The sequence below is a fragment of the Opisthocomus hoazin genome, chromosome 9 (genome assembly GCF_030867145.1).
Source record: "Opisthocomus hoazin isolate bOpiHoa1 chromosome 9, bOpiHoa1.hap1, whole genome shotgun sequence".
NCBI lineage: Eukaryota > Metazoa > Chordata > Aves > Opisthocomiformes > Opisthocomidae > Opisthocomus > Opisthocomus hoazin.
In genome coordinates, this window is record NC_134422.1 from 40262074 (window position 1) to 40286948 (window position 24875).

General features: G+C 38.8%; 1 protein-coding gene across 5 annotated transcripts in view; it reads left to right on the forward strand.

Moving 5' to 3' along the window:
• The window catches only part of GULP1 (GULP PTB domain containing engulfment adaptor 1), a 161261-nt gene that overhangs the window by 36326 nt on the left and 100060 nt on the right, over positions 1 to 24875 (forward strand). For 4 of the 5 annotated variants that reach the window (XM_075430683.1, XM_075430680.1, XM_075430685.1 and 1 more), the window contains exon 2: positions 20228 to 20348. The exons of the other annotated variant lie outside the window; for it this stretch is intronic. The gene's annotated coding sequence lies outside the window, so the exon portion shown is untranslated. The remainder of the gene's footprint in view (positions 1 to 20227; positions 20349 to 24875) is intronic. 5 annotated transcript variants of the gene reach the window in all.

Sequence of the window (24875 nt, forward strand, 5' to 3'; positions counted from 1 at the left end):
TATAGCACTGATGGAGAGAATGAGGTGAAACATAAATGATGGAGTGGGTGATTTTTGCTTTGTCTGTATCTTAATGAAGTTGATTCTCAAGTACAGCCGTGACCATAATGTCTGCTTGCAGACAAAGCAGTTGAGAAACTGTGTGACCGTAGAAGAGATCCATAGAAATGAGTGAAAGATTGGCAATTAGAGACTTAATGCTTATCAGAAACAGAAATGAGAAATGCTTTTGCTATATTGGAAAACAGCAGGTAGCAACGCATGTGTTCATTTGGAGGGAGGCACATAACAGAAATCAATCACTAAACCAGATGCTGGATAACTCGCTTTGTCAAAAACACACGCCTCACCTCCAATGAAGATGATGAAACTTTTGAACAAACTACCATTTGGGAACAGCACTGTAACCATCCTTTGAAATGTTTAAATTGAACCTGGAAGTTTCTGCTTTAGCTTTTCGGAGGTGGAAATCTTTACTAGATGAAATTTAATGGCCTGTGACAGGTACAACAGGTAATTTTGGTCATTAAATTTAGAAATCTTCTTGCTTCCAAGCCTTTTCACTCTGTGTTGTTGACTGCTGCTTGTTGACTGCTGCTTGTTGACTGCTGCTTGTTGACTGCTGCTTGTTGACTGCTGCATATGGAACACTCTCCTTTACTTAGTGTTTTTTGCTAAAACGTGATGTGGTCTTAGGGTCCAGATGCAAGCTTGCAAAACACTTTTTTAACAGTTGGAATTGTAGGAGCTACTGCCATCTTAGTGAATGTCGTTAATAGGTAGCTTTTCTTTGGTGCTTCTTGGTTTTGTCAGATTGTTCAAAACTCAATACTTGCTGTGTTGGTGTTGGAGAAAAGAGCCATGTCTTTAGGATTGTGACAGGTACAGATTCACTTTGTTCTTTCTCTTAGTGCAATAAGCTGTATTACAAGAAAGGTTTGCTTTTTGGTATTTTAAGTTTTTATTATCTATGGCTTCAGGCTGTACTCGGAAATATTTTGCTGCCTTCACCAATGCGTTGGGATGAACGTCTAGTAGAGTGCTGTGTAGCATTGTTTTCTCAGTATTGTGGGCTCTTCTCAATCTTGTGATGTTGAAAACACAACTGTGTTCTTTACAAGGGACCTAGGAAATCCAGGGGATGGAATGTCTTACTCATTGGTTTTTGCATAGTGAGTCCATTTCGTTCCCCACTGTGTGTATTTTGTTGTAGTGAAACATTGACCTAAACATTTCGGAAGTGTTGTTGTTTAAATTCATGTGGTTTAGCTTGAACAGCAGAACTAGCAAGGTAGGCATGGTAGCTGTGATGAAATGTCTTTTTGGTTGTTGCCTTTCCTAGAGGTAGAATCATAGAATCATTAAGGCTGGAAAAGACCTCTAAGATCATGAAGTCCAACAGTCAACCCATCACCACCATGCCTGCTGAACCATGTCCTGAAGTGCTATAGCTACACTTTTTTTGAACACCTAAAAAAGTGTATCACGCTTGTGATATTGAATTGTCCTTGAAAGACACTCTTAGTTTGCTTTTCCATTTCCCATTGCATTCCTTTTTAAGAGTGTGTGGATCAGAGGTACCAACTGGAAGGAGGGAGGCAGCTTGTTTCTCTGGGGCAAGTGAGTCTACTTATGGGTGAGGAATTTCCAGAGACAGCGTGACACCTGACAAGTGCTGCAGAAATTCACAGCTCACATGAAGTGCCGGAAGCTGCAGTGAGGAGCAGAGAGATCTAGCAAGGCCCCGGAGCCTATGGCAAGTCCTCCATAAGGACTGGAAGCGACTAAGCCAGTTTACAGGCTCATAAACCTACCGACGCAGCCCAGGCTAAGCCCAGAAGGAGGAGGGTTCATTGGCAGGGAACCGGCAGGCAAGGGAAAAGCTCTGTCTCTTGTTGGACCAGTCACCCTGAGTTTTCTTTTCTCAACTGATTTGTTATCACAGATGTTTTGATGAGACTTGTCTTTTCAGTTTTAGAAATGCCTGGATTGTTTTTGGCAGCTTGTTGTATGACAAATTCACTGGCGTAATTCAGCTCTAGCTCAGGCCAGCTTGGAGTCCTAGGAGAGTGTCAGCAGCAGTTAAGTAGGAACAGTGGACTTTAATATTGGATGACATGGACAGCAAAGGCTGTAATTGCTGTGGACTATCCCTATGGAAAGAGGAAGAAGAAATTTTAAGAATGGCTGTGTGGAATCAGGTTAATACCCTGTCTTCATGCTATCCTATTTGTATACTAATTTTCTTCCTTATTGTTTGCTGGGAAAGAGTAGAAGAAGAAGGTGGCACACAGACACTTTCTTAGTGATCTGTAAGTCAAGAACAACTAGGATGGACGATAATTTTATTTCATGCTTAAGGGAACTGGATGGACGTTTTACCCCTGTAGGTTTGTCCAGATACTTTTTAAATACTTGGAAGTTTGGAGTATGTGAAAGGCGTAAGCTTTTATCAGTGCCCAGGTTAGAAACTCTGTGTCTGTATGCATTGAATACACAAGGGGCACTTGGTATTATTATGGTATTGATACAGTTGCCAGACATCAGTATCGGGCTGTTTGTTTCAACACGTGGATTCAAATTGACTGCTTAAGGGGTTTTGAGTATATTTTGGTGATTTCTCAGGAGCCAACTACCTGGTTAGTGGACATCTGTTCAGTGTTTTAGCATACCAGTTGAAATAATTGGTTAATAGATGATCCTAGCTTTATGTTCTTTAGACTTCACTTTAAAAAATGCTGCATTTTTTTTTTTTAATCCTAAACCATATTCCTGTTAAATCATTGATGTGGCACAGGGAAAGAGGCTCAGAAATCTCACTAGTTACATGTGTAGTTGAATGCTGTGTTACTTCCAGAAAAATGAGAGACTGATGTAGGAGGGCCTTTTAAGGAACTTCTCAAAAGGAAATTGAGCACAATCATGTAAATGAATGTCATTCCACTGGACAGGAAAATTAGTGAATAACGGAATTGTGAGAGGAAAGAGGTATTGTAGTAGCTGTTCAGCTTTTAATTAAAAACCAAAGCAGTGATATATTTTTTCCAGTTCTCTGCACCATAAAAAAAATGAACAGTTGTACTTAATTTTGTGAAATATACATCATGTCTTTGTAGGAGAATGCTGTGGGAGGCATGCAACATCTTACAGGACTGGCTCATGAACTTTGTGGTTGTGTTTTTTTGAAATAAATGGTTACTAGAAATCATTTTGATATCTATCAGTCTCTCATGTTATGTGTAAATATGTTTGAACTATGTCTCTCTGAATTCAGAGTATTTGCATATATAAACTTGAGAAGGTACTGTGGAAAGATGGAGTATATGTGTTCCAGGAAAAAGGACAAAACGTATGTTTTCTGGTTTGTACGGCAAGACTTTTTCAAAAATGAGGGAGGAGGCAAATGGGCTTGTGGCGTAGTGTAGGAAGTTGTTTGATATGTGAGCAAGGATATCTGTAGGTCTTAGATAGCAAATACCTTACAAAAAAGGAAGGTTTGAATAGAATTTGTAGCAAATGTCAAGGTTAGACACTGTGCTGCTTCCAAGTATCCCGAAAGAAAGCAAAAAAATATTTTGGAAATGCATGTTACTGACACAGCTTTCACAGTTGTAGTAGCAGCCTTTGGGAGAGAGGGGGTTGGATAACAGGCAGTATGTGAAAGGAGCTAACTGAAAATCCCTTGGTCTTAGAAATCTTACTCAGAATGGTTGTACTGAGAGAGACAACTTCATGTATGATACAGGAGGAATGCCTTCAGAAGCTTACCATGCAGAACTTTTTTTATGCTGTAATGCCAGCTTTTCCGGTAAAATACAAGCCACTGCCCGTTTCTACTGTTACCACTTAGGTGAGCTGAGTTTTCACAGTGGCGGTTCTGACATCTGCCTGTCTTCTTATGTGATCACAAAGTTGATGTTCGTGCAATAAATCTGTTGTTCATGGTTTGGTTTATGTTTTCATCCACAAAGTGTATGCTGCTTTAGTGTGGTTATTTGTGGTAGTGGTATGGATTTGATACACAAGGGCGTCCTTGGGATTCTGGTCTGTTTACAGGTCTGGTTATAGAAGATGACATGTGGCCAGTAATTGGTAAAGCTGTGATAATTTAGTTCTGTAGGTCAGCAAAGGAAAAGTACGTTTCAAGTAAGGATAACTTTGTAGTGATTGTCAACGTGTATATGTTTAATCACTTAAGGTTTTGTTAATAGTCACATTGTTAGTTAATAAGAAAAAATAATTTCTAGGGCTTCAGTGCATTAGAAGTCTAATTCAAGTTATACTTAGCTAGAGGGAGAGGCTCCCATCAGCTTCCCCCACACCCCAGCTACCTGTCAGGGGAGCTTAATAATTTACCAGGGTTTTTTATTGATTTCAGAAGACATCCAGGGCATTTCTCACTTAGGGAAACTGATAACCTGCAGAGCCTTTGATTTGAGCTGGCAAGAGGTTTTCACGTCTCGTTCCACCTTACTGTGATAAATCAGAGTCTTTTCTTTGTTCACCAAACAGTCTTGCTTAGGGTTAGTACTCTGTCAGGAGTTCTGTAGGAAGTGATGAAGAACTTGTGCTGTAGTCTTGGTAATAAGGGGCTTGGCCATGGGGGTGTGCATGCTCTTGAGTTTTAAGAGCTACAGTTAGTCTTTCATTATAGATAATAATTGGGTGAGAGCAGGAAATCTTTCCTTTATTTAGCGTCCCATATTGGTATCATTAATGTCTTGGTATCAATTCTTGTAGTTTTTTCAGGTCTTTCTCTGCTGGACTAGCCTCTTCCCCACTGAGGGAAGTTTGAGTTAACTCAGTGAAGTAGGTAAAATAAGTGCAAAATCTACTGTGAGACTCTGACGTTTAGTTGACCAAAGACCTCACTGTGTTAAAATGCTGATTCCATATTTTGCTAGTCTCTACTAAGTATCTCATACCCTAGATTTTCCTGAGTGTGTATGTATCTTCATGTTTTTCCAGTTGGGCTACACTGCTCTTGCCTTTGACTGTGTGGTCATTACTGTCCCCTAACAGGAGGTCAGCTGCATTTTTGCAGTTAAATACTGGTTTTAGTATACTAGTAGTCCAGGCCTCTATGAAGAAATGTCTCCTTACTGTTGGGGCTATGCACATACATATAATCTCTTCATAATATATTTAAAAATGCTATCCCTGTTTTTCCTCTATATGACAAGAATGAATTATGGTTGTATACGTGACTGCTTTTAAAAAGTAAATATTTGCTCTCTCCACTTCAGATTTAGGTTGCTTCTATTCTGAAATGGAAAAATATGGAAATTAAATGTTTTTTTCTGAAGTAATTGTTTTCTAGAGAAGTGAATACAGCCAGAGAGGGCAGAACTCTGATCAGATGGAATTCCTGTGGAGACATTAGAGGGAGCTTGAGCTGGGTCAGGAATTGGTGCTCTCATTATCCCCTTGGAGCTGGGCTCATACGGGGCTTCACTGTGTCCAGTTCGAGGGGCTGTATCGCAGTCCTGTCACTGCCCTTCCCACCCTGCTCTGTAGAAGCACTCAGAAGTGATTGTACTTGGCATGGTTTGTAGAGCTGGATTTTGGGGATTAAAATTAACATCTGAATAAAGGACCTCTATCTCGTACTGGTTTGTAGTATTTTACTTTGCATATATATGCTTTATAGAATCCCAGAAGCTCAAGATATTTTTCCCCCCCCTTGGAAATTGTGCTTTTGATTATTATGTATGCACATAAAGATTGTCCAGACACAACTTTTTATAATGTTATATTAGTCTTCCTGGAAGTGAATACAGTATTGTGTCTTAATGAAATTCAGGAAATGGTAGCAAGACTAAAGTTTTGAAGCATGACCTGAATTTTATTAACAGCTTGGGGAGGAGTGGTGATATAATGTGCCTCTAGGCATGAAAAGGCAATGCACTTAAGTAATTAAGGCAATGCAATCTTAAGCAATACGACAGAATGTCTAGCAACACTCTGAAGAAAAGCAAAATTGAAATGTCCAAATGAGTCCATCAGGCTTTTCCCCTTTGTAGTACTTGGTGGGGAAGTGAATGGTTACAGGCTTGAACCTGGGTTTGAAGCAGACACACCTGTAATATGCAAATAATAAGGAATGTCCTTTATCTCTTTTTTCTAAGGATGTATGCTTAATAATCATAAAGGTTAACAAAAGAAAGAATACCTAATAGGTTCTTCATTTGGAAAGGAGGGGTTGATTAAAATCCTAACCTGGCCAGAAGATGCTCATGGGCTGAAGTTATGATATTATATAAATGACTTAATCGAAGACTATGGAGTAGCAATGCCGGTTTTGAGTATATAATGGCTGCCCCTTTGTACACGCAGTACTACTTTTGGACCTTTTTACAACAGAATTGTGCTTAGAGATCATTTAGAAGCAGTATCTTCTCTTACTTAGAGTTTGCCAAGCATGACATCACCAGAACTCCGTCATAGTTGTGTTTAGCTGGAATAGTACGCTGTCCAAAGCCAGCAACAGCAGCCTGTTGTGGGGCACAAGATGCAAGGTCCTTGTAGCATTCCCATCAAGAAATTGTGGATTGCTGCAGGTATTTGTCTTGCATCATCAGTCAGCATCAGTTGTGATTTCTCTTACCTCTACAGAGAGAGGTCTTAACCAAGAAACGAAAGGAGAGAAAAATTTAAGATGCGCATGGACTGAAAAATGGTTTCAAATAGGAAAACGGGAGGAGACCAGTTACTGACTGAAAAATGAGCACTAGAATCAGGGTGACATTTCGGGAAGATAAATTTGCCAGAGAATAATGAACAGTAAGAACTCTTAACTAGAGTTTCTGTAAAGAAAATTTTCACCCATTTTAAAAGATCAAAACAAGTCTTAGTGGAAGGAAGGGGCTGTACCTAATCTTCTCTCCTGATTAACTTAGTGCATATTTTTATGCTTCTGTGACAGGCCAGACTGAATGCATTTACAATGATAAATGACCTCATCAATACCTCGGCCTCTTCATCCATCGCAGGGGTGACCATGTCCAAATTATGACAAAACCAAGTACTTTGTTTTGGTGGGAAACGTTAGGCAGGCGTTGGGACCCAGGGTAAGATAAAGTGCATTGCCTGTGCCAGACTGGGAATGTCGCACTTCATTCCAGTGTGAGTGGGTTTGCTTAAAACTGCAGAGAATATCTATGTGAAGTACAGCTGTGGCCTTGATAGGAGTGATACTTGCTGATCTCCTAGAGGCCGTTACTGTAACGGAGTTAAAGATGGGGAGGGAAGCATTTTTATCTAGTGTAAGTGGAATCTGAAAACAGCCTTCCAGATCCACATAAATACTACAAGATGCCTCTTATTTCACAGGAAATCATGGGAGGTGCTTACTTTAGTGGTAAGACCTTGAGGAAGAGTAGTGATATATGGCATCGAGTAAAACTGTCTTTTACTCTTTGCGTTGCTGAGTATCTGCATTCAGGGTGACCATATGGTCCTTGATTAAACATGTACAGTGTTGAAAGAATGTTATATGGAATGCTGTGTTTCTTGTAGGTGGCATCTAGAATTTACTTTGCTTGAAACTTGTCAGAGATGTTTAAATTTAATCCCATTAATAGCTTTGGTTCAGGGATAATTTTTTAGCTTCTTATCTAAAAGGGTTTTATCAATCTAATATATTTTTTCACTATGATTTAGGCTTATCCTTGCTTTATGTAATGTGATTTGCAAAATAAAGTTGGAGTATATTTAGCTTTCGGTCACTGATTAGAGATAAACAGGCTTTTGTAGTGGAATATGTTTAGCAAATAAATCTGTGAGAGCTTTTAAAAATTCAGATGAAAATTGAATGTAACCATCTTATAGACATATAAAAACCATAATACCTTTATCTGATGATGTGGTTGAGAAATCCATCTAAAATACTTAAAAAAAAAAAAGATAATTGTTTTACTTGTTCTTACTGAAGGAGTTTTTCCATTGTGTAACTACCTATACAGTATCTCTATTTTAGATTAAAATATGCAGTGAATCACAAAGTATTTCCATGTAGTCTATTTTAGTGATTGATAATTAAATGTAGGCTTGTAGTTTGGCAGTCTTGTTTTTTGTATTGCCTCCGTCACCTTTTTCTGGATACAGTCTACTTATTTACATTTAAAACATACCTAAAGATTGAAATTTCAATTGATGTGGTGTATATAAACTTCGCTACCATCTTACCTCGTATAAATCAATGCTGCAATGTTTTTTAGTTTAAAGAATAGATTGTCTACATAGTCATGTCAACTGTTATTCACCACATGTGACTAATGCCAATTAGGATTTTCCTTAAAGAGAATGTCTCTGTGGCCTGGGCAATTTGAGATAATGCCAAGGAAGTTGATGTGCATGCTAAAATCTTGCAGCTCCAGCACTCCGTGGCTTGTGCTGTGCAACTTCTGGTTTTGCACATTTGTTTTTTCTTTACTTTCCTGGATTACTCCTGAGAAACAGGATGAAATATCCAGGGTGAAGCTGAGCGATGGTTCTGAAGTCTTACTATGTCTTGCATCAACCAAGCTGATTTGCTTGAAAGTGGGTGTAAATTTCCCTATGTGATGCTGTTGCAATATTGGTATAACCCGCAGATTTCTAGTGAAGCTCATCATCCTCATTGCTTGCATTGCTTCCATCTGCAAGGGCGGTCACGGTTTGTGTCACACCGTTGGTTGGATGCTCCATGCCTGTGATTAAGGACAAAGTGGATACAGCCAATGGTGGATGATAATATTGTGTCCAACGCCCAGAGTGTAGACAAGAGTGGAGTAACTGTGAAGATCTATAAAAGCTATGATCACTGTAGAGAAATACAGTTATAATTTCCAGAGTAAAGTCTTATTTACCAGATACTTGAAAATTTTTCACCCATTTTCTTAAGCTTGATTTTCTTCATGATTCCACTTAGCTACCTGGCTTGCTTCCCTGCCCACCCACCTATCATTTTTCTGTTACCTTTTTTCAAAACTGTGGAGTTCTGCACATAGAAAGACTTCTGGAGGTAGCATGCAGGGGACAAAGGCTTTGATTTCCATGCTGTCCACTCTACCTTGATCCACAGGAGAAGTTCTGAGCTGTGGGAGGAGGGCCCCATGTGCTCCAAATGGTTCTAATTTCAAGTGAGATAAAAGATCAGGGAAGTCCAGGCTGGGGCTGAAGGGCTGTACAAGGGTCTGCTTACACCATTAGAGGGTGGCAAAAGTGATATAATCAACAGTGCTTCCACGTGTAGGTCTGTGAAATAGTAGTAAACAGGAAACTTTTCAAAAAAATCTAAGGGGATACAGCATTACAGCCCAGCAGAGATGTAAGTTGTGGGAACTTAATGTGTGAGACAGTCTGAAAGCCCAAGTGAAGATGTTTTGTGAGGAGGATGTGGCAGCAGCATTCACTACGTGATCGCAGAATAGCTAAGGGAGGGAATCATTCCGCAGTCTGAATCGTGTAAGTTCCGATTTTTAGGCAGAGATAGTGGTTCAAATTACAGCTTTTCCTGGGAGCTGGATGAGGTTTTTGACTTAAGACAGATTTGCTAATGTTACTCTTTCATGTTGGCAACTGCCAGTGTCGCAGCCTGTCCGTCCTGATTTGATAATATTTGTTTGAAGGCTTGATTAGAAGTGATGGGCTGCGGAGTATCTGGAGGGTCAGCGTATGTTCCGGCAGTGTCATTGTATCTGATGGAGGAATCCTGCGGGCTGAAACCTCTTTCTTAGTCTTTCTTTACATGATGCTCTGTATGTTTCAGTTGTAATCACTGTAACTTTTTTTTTTAATTAATCAAGTGAATGCTGGATACATATTCATATGCAGATGGCAGGGGCTAATCTCTGAACTCTGCCAATCCTTAGCAGTTGGTTGAGCGTCAACGTACAAAATTCTCTAGCTTTAATAATGAAGGCATTTTTGATGAATGATCCCGAATGTTACTGAATCAGCAGATGTTGACATCACTTTTATTCATGAGTTTTGATAACAGCAGCAATTAAAGTAGCTATATCTAATGTATCGCAAGATATAAATTTTATCTTTTGAAAAATTTCTGTACTGAGGGTATTTTCCCATATGGAATAATGTCACTGTCAGTTGCTCCAAAGGTGACTGACTGACTGTATATCAGTATGTGGCTGCTATCTATGTTATGTTAAGAGAGACATTTCAGTTGGGATTGAGTATCGTATGATCTGGACCTCTTAATCTTAAGCCGAGGATGGAAGAGTTCAACTAAATTGTATTTTAATGTTCAATGCATTTGCTCACTACTTTTCCTCTGGATACGGAGCACATGTATTTTATTATTGAGAAGTAATATGGCCATTTAGAAAATTACTCAGGCTACAATATTTTTGTTGGCAATTTTATTTTCCAGGCATGACAGTTCTGTTTTCTTTCTACACTCATTTGTGGAAAGATTAAATCATCATAAACCATGTTTTCAAGGGCTGTGATGGTCAAGTTATTCTGTTTTATGCAGCTCTGGCCTGCATGGATTTAGGCAAGCTGTCATCTGTAACCTGGCCTTAGTTAAATGATTTTTTTATAAATCACAAGCGTCATCAAACTTTTATCACTGGATAAAAACATTTCTTTTCTTTAAAACTGGCCCCAAATGAGTAACTTGTCAGAGTGTTTAATCAAAATTGCCATCCCAGCAGGAGGAAAAAAGCAGGGTATGTGATTCCTTAAATCAGCTTGAGAAAAGCAAATTCCACACTTACAGAGAAAAGTTTGAATTCTAGTTTTGGTTGTGTTTTTATGGAACTGCCAGATGCAGGGAACCTGCGCTGAAAAATCAGTGTATCTGGTTGCTTAAATGTAGTGATGTGACTGTTCCTCTGGGGCTCAGGAGTGGTGTCAGTCAGTGCTCTGCATTTTCACAGGTTCTAAGTGATGAACCACTGTGAGTCTGAGAGCAAAGTTTAGTGCTTGCTGAAAAGTTAAGGCTTAACCTATATGACACCTTGGTGCCTCAAACTTGAAATATGTTTTTAGGTCTGAGGAGGCCTGTGAGGTTGAACATAGGATTGCCTCTGATGTGCAGATATTTTGAAGTCCCATTAAAAAGAGACGTTAGGACATGTGATGAGGTTTATGTGTTGGCTAGTTCAAAATAATCTTAATTTGTGTATTGCAATTTGGACTTCAGTAAAGCCTGACAAACATAGCTCTTTCAGGCGTGAATAATTAGTGTGATAGGTAGTTGAACCTAACCACAGCTTTACATTTCCACTTGCATGTCAGTTTAGCAAACTGGAAAACTTTTCTGGCATTCCTCACTCAAGTCTCAGCTTTGTTACTTAACGTCTAAAACACAAGATTGTCTTCCTGAAATGTAAAAGGAATATTTCCCAAGAGTTTGTGGGGTGGGGGAATCAATTTAGTATAGTTATCTACTATAGATTCCCCCCCCCCGGCTCGCCCTTCCAGCAATTAAATTGAACTTGTTTGTGTCTCTTCTCCACCTTCCCTGTCTCTAGCTCCATCCTAGCTTTGTATCTATCTTTAGACAATCTTTATAATCGCTATCTTGTTTTCTTACTGGGGTAACAGTGTCTGGAGTACACACTGATTTCTGGCTTAGTACAACTAAAGTGGTGTTTGGGGCTTTTTATTATTTTCATCTCCCTTTGTTAGCGATGTTTCATGAGGCTTCCCATGAAATATTTAACAGCTCTTCTTGAATGTTTGACTCATTATTTTACAGTGATAGGTGACTTTCCTATCTCTGCACAAAATTTCCTAGTCGATGCATCTGCAGTGTGTCCTCGAGGCATCACTGGTGTTTCTTGCTGTAGAGGCTGCTTTTGTCTGCGTGGTGCGCGTGATACACTCTGGGCTGACTCCATCTGCCTCGTAATTCTGCAGTGGATGTGCATGGGCAGTGTTTCTGGGTAATGCAAGCAGTACTTGGAACTTACCAGGCTATAGCAGCCGTGTGAGGAAACCATTCTCAGCAAACGGTAAATCCCACACTACACAGGGTGACCATATAAACCTTTTTTTGCAATGAAAAAGGATCCCGAGGGAATAAATCCAGCGCAGTGCAGAACAGCCTCAGAGGGCAAAGCTGCTCTTGAAGGCAGCGGTATTTTTACTGTCAGCGCGGAGCTCTGGCTCTTGGCGTCCTCGTACGCTTGAGTCCACAGAAAACAAAGTGGTGTTGCATGACTCATGTTCAACAAGAAGCAATACTATAATTACATTATAAAGTGTGCAGAGGAAAGAATTCCAAACCCCAGCTCCTAAATCAAGATGTTCGTGCTTCTTGATTGCAAAAGAACAGCTTTTGAGCCTTGCATTGTTCTCCCTGTCTCATCCCTACTCAAATGTGAAGGGGAAAGGAGTAAACAGCTGAAGGAGAGATGGCTTGCCTGCTTTTGGGGCTCTCTTGGGAACAGTACCCAAGAACGTTCAGATCTGTAAACGGAAGTGTACAACGCAGACAAATTGTATATTGATGCTCTGTGCATGTGTATACACACGCAAGTGTATGTGCTTGTGTGTGTATATACTCCTTTTATTCATTCCTCAGACATGAGGAAACGTAATTCACTGCCTTATGCTTTTTTTTTTTAGTGAATCAGTGCGCTGATTTATTACTGTTCTTTCGATCTCATGAGACTGTCGTGATCTGCTTGAAGGTAATCTTGCAGGTGTTTTGGAGCTAGCATGTGGGTATAAATCAGGAAAGCTTTTTTAAAATCTCCATGTGAATTACAAAATTCTGACAGATGAATATTTTGGTTTGCTTTTTCTTCAACGACACTGTTAAAATATCTTGTCCTGCTCTTTCCTAGCAGGAATATAAGTATTAGCTGGTCAGTGAGTTCAGTGTTTGTGTGGCATCTTTTATAATATGCATTAAAGTGTATTGTGACAAACCTTTTGTGTTTATGTTTGAAAACAGCTGTCATATGTATGTGTATCTGCAAGATCGGCTTACATGAGAATAAGGGGTTTGTATGTGTGTAAAGGCTGGCTGTTGAGGAAAAACTTGTGATAATTTCTTAAATAATGAACTCCAGGCTGCCATTGTCCATTGTAAGGCAAGTATTAGTTTTCACAGTAGAACTGTGTGGAGTTCTTGTTTGGTAACTCTTCTGATTCAGTTTCTTACAAATATTTTGGAGAAGGTTAAAATTAAGAAATGAGATATAGTATTAAAAGACTTGTATTCATACTTGATACTTATCATACAGAAAAACATATTTTAATTTGTCACTTTTCTCTACTTAATTTTCCCTCCAAAATAAATACTGGCTACCAATAGTGGAAAACTCCTGTGAGTCTCTTTCTGATTTTTCCAGGAGTGTTTTGCTTAGTTGTTCAGCTTATTGGGTGGGTTCATACAGTCTCCATTCTCTGGGTCAGTAATCGAGGTCTGGCTGGGTGACATTTAATGGTTGGATAAGAGATAAGCATAGTATCTTAACTCTCAAGTCACTGGCCTGCCTGATTTTTATGCTTCGTTGTTCTTTTGTGTTTTTATGACAATTTCTCTTGTCCAGCACACCTGTAGCACGTAAATTGTCATGTTTTCTCCATTATTGATTTTTAGTGGGAAGAATAAGAGAACAAGCAGAGAACAAATTCATGACATTATTAAGGAAAACAAAATATGAAATGTATTGTCTGAAAAGAAGATGGGTTCGTTGACTATTTTGTTCATTCTGGTAGTAAGATCATCCCCCATCCCAGCAGTGGAGACTAGTCAGTGAGTCATAGCTGGATTGTCGGTGCCGAGTAGAGTAATTCGGATTAGCCAGGAAGCTTCGAACTGTTATTTGGGCATAAATTAAAATGTAGGAATAAAATAGCCATTACATCGTGTGATAGGGCTATATCTATTGCTCATTTCTCTATTCTTGGAGACCTTCACAATATCCCCTGGGATAAATTTCTCTAATACAGAGAAGTTAAATGGTATTCTACTTTAATGTTTCTTCTGTGTTTAAGAATGCCTGCATCTTTAGTTTCATCTTTGCAAATACATTCTTATTTAGAGTCTGGGAAATGACTGGGTCTAATCTGGGAATTTACTTAACCCTTAACATTTTTTTCCCTGGTCTTTTCCTTGTATAGAGGACAAAGTCACTTTGAACTGTAAAAAGTCAGAGCTGCTCTCCTCTGAGAAGCACCCTAACGCACTGTTCCCTGAATTAACCTGAAGAGAAGAACTTGGCTTAGTGGGTTTTGATTTTTGTACTTAGTGTTTTCCTCATTTTTATTTCCTTGAAAGCTCTTATCACCACATCAAAGTATTGAAAGCCCCCCCCTTCCCCTTTTTTTAAAGACTGCATGGAAACAGGTTGTTTAGACAAACGTTGGACTTCTCAAGATATTTCTTTTCAACTTGAATAGAATTGCTGTTACCTAATCCATGTTCTGGCTGCTTCCTTACTTAATCTGCCGTAGCTCATTAATTTATGGCGCTACTGTAACATTTATATTGCAGGGTGGCTTTAATTCTGTTGAGTACTTCACCTTTGCTTTCTCTTGTCCCCCACTTTAGAGTTTACTTTAGGCCTTTATGTGTTAGCATTACGATTTAGTCAAGATCATATCACATCACACCACAGATCCAAGATTTAAAAATACCCTGTATTGTCAGCATAAGTTTATGGCTAAGTAAAGCCAATTGTAATATGATGTACATAGATGCCAAGGTGCTGAGGGATGGAAGACTTTTGGTCCTATCTAAAAAATATCAGGTTCTTTTCTACATCTGCTGAAGCAGAATATCTATAAAAATTATTCTCATGACCCTGCAGAAGAAGAATGTAAAGTATTTTGTAAAAGAAAGAGTATTATTCACGCTGAAGTTATGTATGAATGCAATGGGGGATGCGTCTGTGAACGGAAGAAGACAGACTGGCAGGGATGGGTGTAACCAAAGCTGGAAAGGGGAGATTAGTTGAGACTGTTGGGGGCTGTGGAGACTGTTTCATTTCATGTGGGTTTAAGGTTTGGAAAGTTTTTTTTTTAATAGTTTAATTAAGATAAGTGTGTTTCTACCAGGTGTGCTGTATATGTCCACTGGGACAAGTGTGGACATTCATCCAAGAGTTTTCAAAGTGCAAAGTTTAAATGTTTTGGAACAGTTTGCTCTGAGATGATGTCAAGCACACTGTACATTGTACAGGTTTTATAGCCTTGACTAAATGCTATTTGATGTCTTCTGAAACTGGCATAGCTTCCATTAAGCTGTAATTATGAAGAGGCGTCTTCCCTCTCTTGAGGGCAGAGTAAAACCAGAATATTTAGGAAGAACTCACACTGCATACTGTGACTTCTGTAATTTGGAATGTATTCCAATAGCCGTGTTCTTCCGTATGCTTCCCTTGCCGTGTGTTATTGTATGACGTGGGTAGTACTGACCTATGCATGATTGCCAAATCTTTTGGCAGGCGTAAGTGAAAAAAATATTTAAAATTTTTATATATAGTGCATTTATAAATATTTTTATTGTTATTATGGTGATCAGAAGGTGTAAATGAGGAAAGGTCGTGCTACTCAATGTTACAAATGCTGTTTTGCCAACAGCTTGAAGCTGAAGAGCTACTGCTGTACCATGAAACAGATTGTTGGCTTCTGTACAGGAACAGACCACGGCAAAGGGACTTATATGTCTTTAATAATTTCAGTTTCAGAACCTCTCTGCATTTCTGAAATGTTTGTGCCTTGAATATAGCCAGTGAATTGCCTTAAGTTTCTGCTGCATATCACATTCCTTCTACTGAGAGCTGTTCTATAAATGTAATTCTTGAAATACTGGTTACAGTGACTGTGAACAGTGCAGTATGAATGAGTTTCTGAATAACAGTTTGCTGGCAGGCAGCTAAGTCAGTGGCTTCAGGCACTGCAGGATGACCTGCAAATAAGCAAAAAGCCATTGGGTCAGTGATTCCCAGTTCCATTGCTCCTTCTGATCCAACATTGAACGCTGCATTAATGAGTGTTGCCTTCTGGAGTGTCCTGTGACCTTTCTCTTGTTCTGCTTTTAATGTGGAAAGCACAGTTGGAATACTGCTACCGTATAGTTACAAGAAAAAGTACAGAGAGGCAAGTAAAAGTGTTTAAACTTCTTTTGTGGTTTTTTTTATTAAGCGGGGTTTGAATCTGATGAGTGACATGTCAATGTAGGTGTGAATGGCACTTAAATATGTGTTTCAGACTTGTTTTCTGGGTTGGATCCTGCGTCAGTAGACAAGAAAATGTTAGAGTGGCTGTTGTCTTTAAAAACTGAGTTTGCAGAGGGGGGACCTGAGGGTTTAGAGCTTCTGCTGTCTTCAGGGAGACAGAAAGTGCTTGGCTCAAGAAGGTACAGGCTCAAGTAGAGCCACAGAGTCATTACATGTGGAATAGATGAATGTTTTTATCTTCTGTCTGAAATATTAAACTCATAAATGCTACAGATTTGGAATAGAAGCAAAAATATATTATTGCAAAAGCTGAAATTACCACTTTGCTACCTTTTGCTTCTTTTTTTTTAAGAAAAATTTAAGAAATCGAGCATCAGTGTGAGGGTATAGCATTCGCTTGTTGTGTTCAGTACTGTTGTGGTGGTGAAATGGTGCAGGATACATTTCATATTACATCAAGGGAGAAAATCTTTGTGTGCTGTAACTCCAGAACATACTCTTACACAAATGGCTCTCAGCATTTATTGTCTTGGTATTCCTATAAAAGCACAATAGAAGCAAGTGAAATAGGTGAGCGTGGTATATTGCGTAATTACTAAAATTGACACACATTGTGTTTGGCAGAACAGCAAGGCAGTGAAATGATAACACGGTGCAATATACAGCCTGTTAGAAAATGTTTCTGATGTGTTAGCACTCGGCTTTTATTCTACTAGTGTACTAGATGATTAGCGGTACTTTCTAGGTCTTTCTTGGACTTAACTTACCAAATTACAGGAAGAGCATGAAAGGCAGAATGAATTCTTGCTAATTATAGAAAGAGAGGCAAACTGGCAAATGAGATTTGTTTTCACATTTTCTTTTTTAATTTTTTTTTGTCAGGGTTGTTTTTCAGAGGGCTTATTGTTTCTTAACTAGAGGTTTATGGGAGAAAGTTGTGATATTTTTCTACTAACTTGTTGATTTAGAAAATGGTCATGAATGTGTGGTATACGCAAACAGTACGGATCAGCATGTCTGAAGGGCATACCCTATTGAGTGTTAAAGGATTCCGTTAATGAACTTGCTGAACCACTGGTAATTATTTTGAAGTACATAGATAGCTGATACTATCAGCAGCTTGCTGGATGAAATTATTTTGAATGTTAGTTGTCAAAGGCAGTAGATTTTGTTTGGTAGGTCTTACTTTAGTCCTTAGTAGCATAAATAGAAGAAGTAAGCACCTGGTGCAAGATCCTGAAGCCTTTTTGCCTCTGATGCTATTCTGCTTCTTCACTAGGAAAACAAAATCAATAAAACGTGCCTTTACCTACAGTAAACTTTAGGTGAGAATCTAGGTCTAGATCTGAGTAATATTTGATTGTGTGGCTAGCTTTCAGTGGAGACAGTCGGAGGTTAAAGTTTAATATGAGCTTAACTTTCTTATTGAATCGAGACCACAGTGAAAACTTGAGAATTTCACTTTCGTAAATCAGCTGCATGTGTGAAGGTATAAAGCCTTGGAGATGACAAAAATTACAAAAAGGTAGTTACAACCACTCTATCAAGTTTGTGATCTGTTTTGTTGCTGTGTCTTCTTGCATTTCTGTGAAGATACAAGGATGTTCTAGCAGTAAGAATTAGATGTTTGATAAGGAACAGAATACTTATAAATCATCATTTTAAACACAACAGAATATTGTAGTAGTCTTGAAAATAACAACCCCTCAGCTGAGTAACCCTGACAAGCCTGTTCCCATTGCAGTAGATTGTGAGCCAGTGTCTGAAATTTGACTTGAATGAAATAAGGGGACCCAGTCAAAAGAGAACAGAATATATGAAAACAGATAGACAAGTATGGTTGAAAGGCACAAACCAAAACAAAACCCGAAGAACTTTATTTTTAATAAAAAGGAGAGAAATAGCAAGAAAACTACTTCACCCTTGCAAAACAGTTCAGAGTACTTAAAACCCAAATGAAGCTGCTTAGAGTCTTGGGGGGAGGTAAAGGTTGCCATCCTTAGCTGAGTCACTGAAAAGACTGAAAACCCTACAAGTTCAGCGTAATCAAGAACTTCCTTTATTGACTTATTTTCACTTTTGTACCCTAATTTACAATTTCACCTTGAAGAATACATCGCTTATTTGCTGCATATTTTTCTTTAAATTTTCCTAGATGATAACTCTAGTATCTTCAGTACCTCAGGTGATGGCAGCAAGTGCAAGCTGTGTTTTGTTTCTTTGGAAGCAAAAAAATCCAAACAGGCTTTATGCAACTGAGTAGAATATTCATACATCTCAACGTTTGGTGTGTTATCTCTGACAGGCTGTAGAGAGCTAATAGCAGGGTAATAACAGAAACCTCTCCTGAGTACCTGTGGGTAGTAGGGCCAAAATAAACTGGTCTAGCTGTGGTTGGTAGTACCAAGTAGCAGACCGTAGTAAAACCCTTTCTAGCCTTAGTGGGTGTTAACAAGGCCCTTCAAGAAAGGGTAAGTTGAGAAAAGGTCACGGGGCTGTCCTGTTGAGCTGTATTATGAAAGAATTGGGGTGGTTTATTTCACTTGTATCACATGTTTATTTATTGTAGTGGAGTAAGTATCAAGCTGTAATTTTGGTGGGCTGCGTGCTGTAGCTGAAAAGCCTTTCACATTTGTGCTGCCCCAATTTATATCTGAAACATTATTTTAAAATCCTTGAATGCAAGAGCTTTGTGGTTCTTGACCACAACTGAGTGTAAAAAAAAAAAAAAAAAAAAAAGGTAATGATATATCAAATCAGAGGCATTGGTGTCTCCTGGTTTTATTTGCCACCTTGACTAATAACTTAAGAAAAAGGGAAAACATAATTTATTGGATTGATTTAGGTGAAATTCAGTTGAGAACTAATGAAGAATACTGTGACAGTGGATGAAATGGTACAAGGTGGGGGAAGGACTGCATCATGTGATGAAGGTTTTTTTTCTTAAAGTGACGGGGGAAAACGCCAAACAACCATGTCAGGAAAAGAGGAATGAAAAAGAGAAACAACAAATGAAGGAAAAGAAATAGCAGGAATTCATATTCCTCACAAAAATGAGGTTTTACGCTAAGACAGCAAAAGGTAGACCAGTGAAAGGAACGTATCGAAGGTTTAGAGTCCTTTATGCATTTCATGGGTCAGGGAAGTAATATTCCCTTGCTGAATAGCTGAAATTCCAGGTCTTGATATCTCGATACCTGAAAGTTAACAGATCCAAGAGGATTGAAGGGAATAGTGTAACTAAACACCTTGGAGAGAATCATCAAAAAAATCAAGATTTAAATTGGTATGGCTCATCCAAATGCTCAGTAAAGAGGGTAAGAGTATTTTAAAATACTCTGTAAATATTTTAAAATGGAGAACATCAAGGAGTTCTATTGATTTATTGGAAAAAAGGCAACATTTGGGGACTTGCGATGTTGTGGTTAAGAGTTTATTTATAGAAGTGGTTGTGACATACCTGTGAAAAATATGAAATAATTTGAAGGGCGGTTGCTTAGGAAGGACCAGATGGCATTCTGATAAAACCAGGAACAGAGCAGGAGCAGACTTCTTTGGCTCCTTGTTCTGCAGGAGAGTGGACAGAACTTCCTTACGTTGAATCGAGATATGGTACCATTTCTACAGACACATTTCCTGGCATCTGTGGGAGTGCAGTTGTGGTTTATGTTTAGGGGATTTTTTATCATGAGACTACCCATCAATTTTTCCTTAAAGGATGAGGGTTTTGGTCTAATGCTGCATGCCTCGTGCATCACTTATTTAGTGGAATTAAATTAATAAATGGCCAAGCTACTATTCTGTGTGTTAAATGGTTATTTTGTCAATGTAGGGTGGTTGTGGATAAGGAAATTGTGGGAAAATGTTTTAATCAGAATTCCGATTTGAAAATACAGTTCTGTTGCTCCCAGCATTCTAGTCTGTTTTAGACTTTTCCAGCAGAATTCTATTAAAAAGTTTGTGTGAAGTGTATTTTCATAAAGCTATTTGCAGTATATTTCTTAAAATGAGAAAATAATTTCTGGGCTTTGATAATACACGAGTTCACAACTAATATCTGTCATTGTTTCCTTTTATTCTAGTACATGAGAAACTGTAAAGCAGCAGTAACAGAGGTTCAAAAATGTTGACAAATGAGTGATCTGTTCCACGTGTGAATTAGTGTCTGCTCTGTACCTTGGCAAGAACTTTGAGTGCGGAAGGGTAAGCTGTTTTAATTGTTGCTATGAACTACTTTACAGAAAAGGATTATGCAAATATTAGAATTTTTCTTGGTTGAGTAGAGGTTATTTTTAAGACTGGAATGAATGAGTCAAGTTAGATTTTTTTGTTTGTTTCTTTTCCATTTAAAGTGCTTGTAACAAAGCCAAAAGGCTATGTTTATAGGCTTTTGGGGGTTAGAGAGGTGCTCATGTCCATTTCCCTTATTAAACAGTACCCTTGACCTGAAGTCAGCTGCTGAGTCCATGGCAGGACCAAGCTGTTGACCCAGAGCTCTCAGGCTAAGTAACTGTGTTTCAGTAACCCTGTTGTTGGGTGAGAGAGAAATGCATGTTGATATAACTATTACAAATTGGCTTTTCCTCTTTTTTTTTTTTTCTGATGTTTATGCCCCTCCCTTCTCCACAACTGGTAACTTGGTTCTTAGACTGAAAACAGTGCTACAGTCCGCTGAAGCCACAGTCTCCTTGCTTCTCTTCTCTGTAGTGTAGAGAGAAAGGCTTGTCTGGATTAAGGAAAGGCAGCAGCTGTGAGTTTCTATTGATTTATTGGAAAAAAGGCAACATTTGGGGACTTGCGATGTTGTGGTTAAGAGTTTATTTATAGAAGTGGTTGTGACATACCTGTCAAAAATATGAAATAATTTGAAGGTTTGCTGAGTGTTGGTAGGGAACCAGGAGCCTATGAAAAACTGAACGTTTCATTTAGCTCAGTGAAAGGAAGGTGAGCTAAAACTATGTAGCAAATTTTTATTGTTTTGAAGTGAGGATAAGCGAAAACATTTGTTTAGCAATCTAGTGCTTAACAGAAACTTTCTCTTGCCTTGCTTATTTCAGTTGCAGCAATGTGCTTTAGAGCAAGTGCGTATCAATTTGATTACAAATCCCAAAATCCATTGAAGCACCTCTGAGAAAGCGTAGAGCTAAAGTCGGGTTAGGCTGAGTCAGTCTGTTGATGCTGCTGGTTTTCCCAAAGGTTGTCTCTGACCTGGCACCAAGACAGCTAATCCTGTGACACTACAGCCTTTTCAAAGACTTGCAGGATTTCATTACTTCTCAAAACCAGATCACTAGTATGCGGTTCCCTTCTGACGTTCTTTATGTGTCGTGATGTCTCCAACGTAGGTGCTATGCAGATACTGTGTTTCAAGTAGAAGAACCTTGGATTTGGAATTATTGCTGTGGCATTGTCTTGTAGGATGACCAAGTGTGACTTCAGTCACAGGTTTGCAGGATGTCCATGTATGTGTTTATGACTTCATGCTGTTACTTCCCAACATGGTTTCAGACAGGTCTTATGGTTCTGGTTTCCTGGCTGGTTGGGATGAAAGGCTGTCGTTCTTGACCTTCTTTCTAAAATAAAACAACGGGTATACAAGTCCTTAGTTTTCTTCCTTAGACTCTTTCACTGCGTAGTCAATCTTGCTGAAAGATCTTTCTCATGGGGCAGATGGGAGCTGAGACCAAAGGAAAAGGGGTGGGTGGGGGAGAACGGAAGAGAAATAATAATTAAAAAAAAAAAATCAAAGTATGCCAGTTGCAAAAGGATCTTGTAGCCTGATAGCAAATGGGAGGAGACAGATTCTTTCTTTCTGACAAGAACAACTGAAAATCTCTCCCATGTAAGTGCTGGCTTCTTTTTATCTCTGCACTTGAAAAAGACTACATAATGGGTCTGTCCTTCCACAGTGTGGGGTGAAGCCAGACCCACTGGCAAAAAAATGTTGCTGATAGGACTCATTGCTAGTCCGAAACACAGAATCATTTTGTTAATATAGGCTTACTTGAAGCAGATTTATTTAAGATGCTTAGATACAAATTCTTTTGCTGATTTGCAGCAGGCTTATGTAGTATTTGGAATTCTGGAATTTAAAGACAAAGCTGGTTTTATGTGTAAAGTCCTATATTTTAAGAACATTGAATCCTTGGACTTCTAAAGGTGTATGTAGTTTTAGTGTCCATCACTTACTGACTAAATGAAGGATGTAGGGTTGTGAAGCTCCAGCAGAAATTACATGGGAAATGCATAGTTTCACAGAAATCTTTAGGGCCAGGATTAATCATTGACATTTTCAAAATCAGATGTTGACCAGTGACGGGATCTAAAAACTCCGAAATGGTGAACATGTTCTAATTTCACTGTGGTGATGTTAGAAGAAATGTTTGAACGTCCCTATGTTATTTTGCGGAGGGTTAGGACTGATTTTTACTGTAGCGGTAATGTACTGCAGCAGGAAATGGTGGGAGGTTCTAGCATGCATGACCTGGTTCAACTGGATAACGCTATTGATTTTTTATTTATTTATTTATTTTCAGTGCCTCTGCTTTAGTTAATTTTAACATCATTTTCTGATTCTTGATTAGCTCAGTGGTAAGTTGTCATTACAGCTTTCGTCTCTCTAAGGACATGACCTATAAGGCAGATTCCAGTGGAGCATCATGATTCAGCTAACTTACACATAATTTAAACAGTGGTTGGCCTAATACCCTAAAGTGGAATTTGAGATACTTGAAATCTAAGAGTGTAATACCATAAATTAGTGTTTATGTTAAGTACTCTTTAGAGACCTGCCGGAGGGGCCAGTGGGACACATAATGCCCCTTGTGTTCTTTTTTTCAATAGGCATGTGAAGTTAAAATCTCAAGGAAGATTAAGAAAGCAGTTGTACTTAATTCAGGATTGCCATTTAACATCTCAATTGAGAAAGCTTTATTTCATCAAAGTTGCCATAATACTTGTTTGCTCAGACTCTGTATTTGGATTTATACTTTAATAGCCTATTCAAATAAATGAACATAATAAAAATGTGTTCATGCTGTTAGAGCAAGCTAATGAACTGTGACTGTTGCATTTACTGATGTTTTGCAGTTCTTGAAAGTTTAGTGCTGAGCTATGTTTAGTTACTTAAAACAATTTTTGCAAGATACAGAGAATTTGTCTTGATGTTAGCATCTAAATGGTTTTGTCAAGCTGCGCTGCTGCCTCAGAATAGAGGCAGCGTATTGAGGATAAATGAACTGAATTAGTGTTTTTCCTGACTCTTTTGGCACAGCCCCTCTGTGGACTGAAGTGTGTCTATCACTTGACCCAAGAAGAGATCGTTATTTACTGAAAGGTTTCCTACATCCATTAATGCTGTGGTTTCCAGTTCAGTACCACAGCACAAGCCAGCGTGGAAGTTGGCAGAGACGCTCCTGCTCTTCTTCTGATTCCCAGTGCTTATTGTCAGCCCTTACTTGTTGTTGGTATGCAGCAGGTGAAGAATTCAACAGTTTGTTTTGTGTGTGCCCCCCCGTCCAGTTCACTGACAGTGTTGGCTGTGCAGGGGTGCTGGGGCCAGTGCAGGAGAAGAGCAGCGTAAGTGGGAGTAAGTATTTGGGGACAGATGGCAGCGAGGAGCACCACTGCTCCAGGAGTGCGGTAAATCAAATGTAAAGCGATTTATGTGACTAATGAGAGAGTTATGTCAGAGCTAGGTGTGTCTGCATGGCTGTATTTCTGTGAAGTGGTTTTCAGCCAGCTAGAGGGCAAGTAGTTTAAGTGCATTAGTAACATTTTTGAAAGAATCAGAAGCTGCTGTCTAGATTGTCGTTTAAGTAGCTGTACTTTAATGTGATTAAGTCAAAACTGTACAAAACATTATCTCATAGGTTGAGATAAATTCATGGGTCATGGTTTGGATCTGTGTGTTTTGATAAGTAATATTAAGGACATATAACTAATAAATATATAAATTTAAAAGATTTTTTTTCCCTTAAAACAATTAAAACCATTTTTGTATTTATATAGTGTATTTGTATGGTGTTCTGAGTGTGAGTAAAATATATTAAAATGGTGTTCAAATAGGAGGGTGGAGTTGTTATGTAAACGGTGTGGATTTTGAAAATTCTTCTGGTAAATCTTTAAACCTACAAGAAAAGCAGTGAAATCTAGTCTTAACTGCAAGGTGTTTGCCTGATTGGGATTTTAGTTTGGTTTATTTTGGGGGGACGGGACGTGTTGTTTCGGGGACATAACAAATATCAGTGTACCAGTACAAACCTGAATGCTCAGTATTGTTGACCAAGATCTCCTTATTTAAAGCTCTATTTCTCCCCTTCGCTGTTTCTGCCAAGCTGCCGCTGTCCCTCCCTTCTGTCTGCTGCTGGATCTCTGCTTCGCTTTCCAAACAGCTGGGCTGGTTTTATCACGGCTTTTGCTTGGTTCCCTTCATTGCCTGTGGTACTGGCAAGCAGCCAGATGATTCAAAATGCAAAATTCCTCCTGGGTCTGTTTTACAGTATTACCTTGAGCATCTTACAGTCACCTCTATTACAGGCATCCTCCTGCCATTTGGGAGAGAGTTGCTCCTTTTTAGAGGGCCATTAAACTTTTGAAATTTTGCAGGTGGTGAAGATTCTGCCACATTTCTAATTAAATTCTTCTTTATAGGCAATTATCCTTTTTTTTTTTTAACCTGTTTCTAGGTTGCATTATTTTTATTTTTAGCTCAGCGTTAGGCTTTAGCAT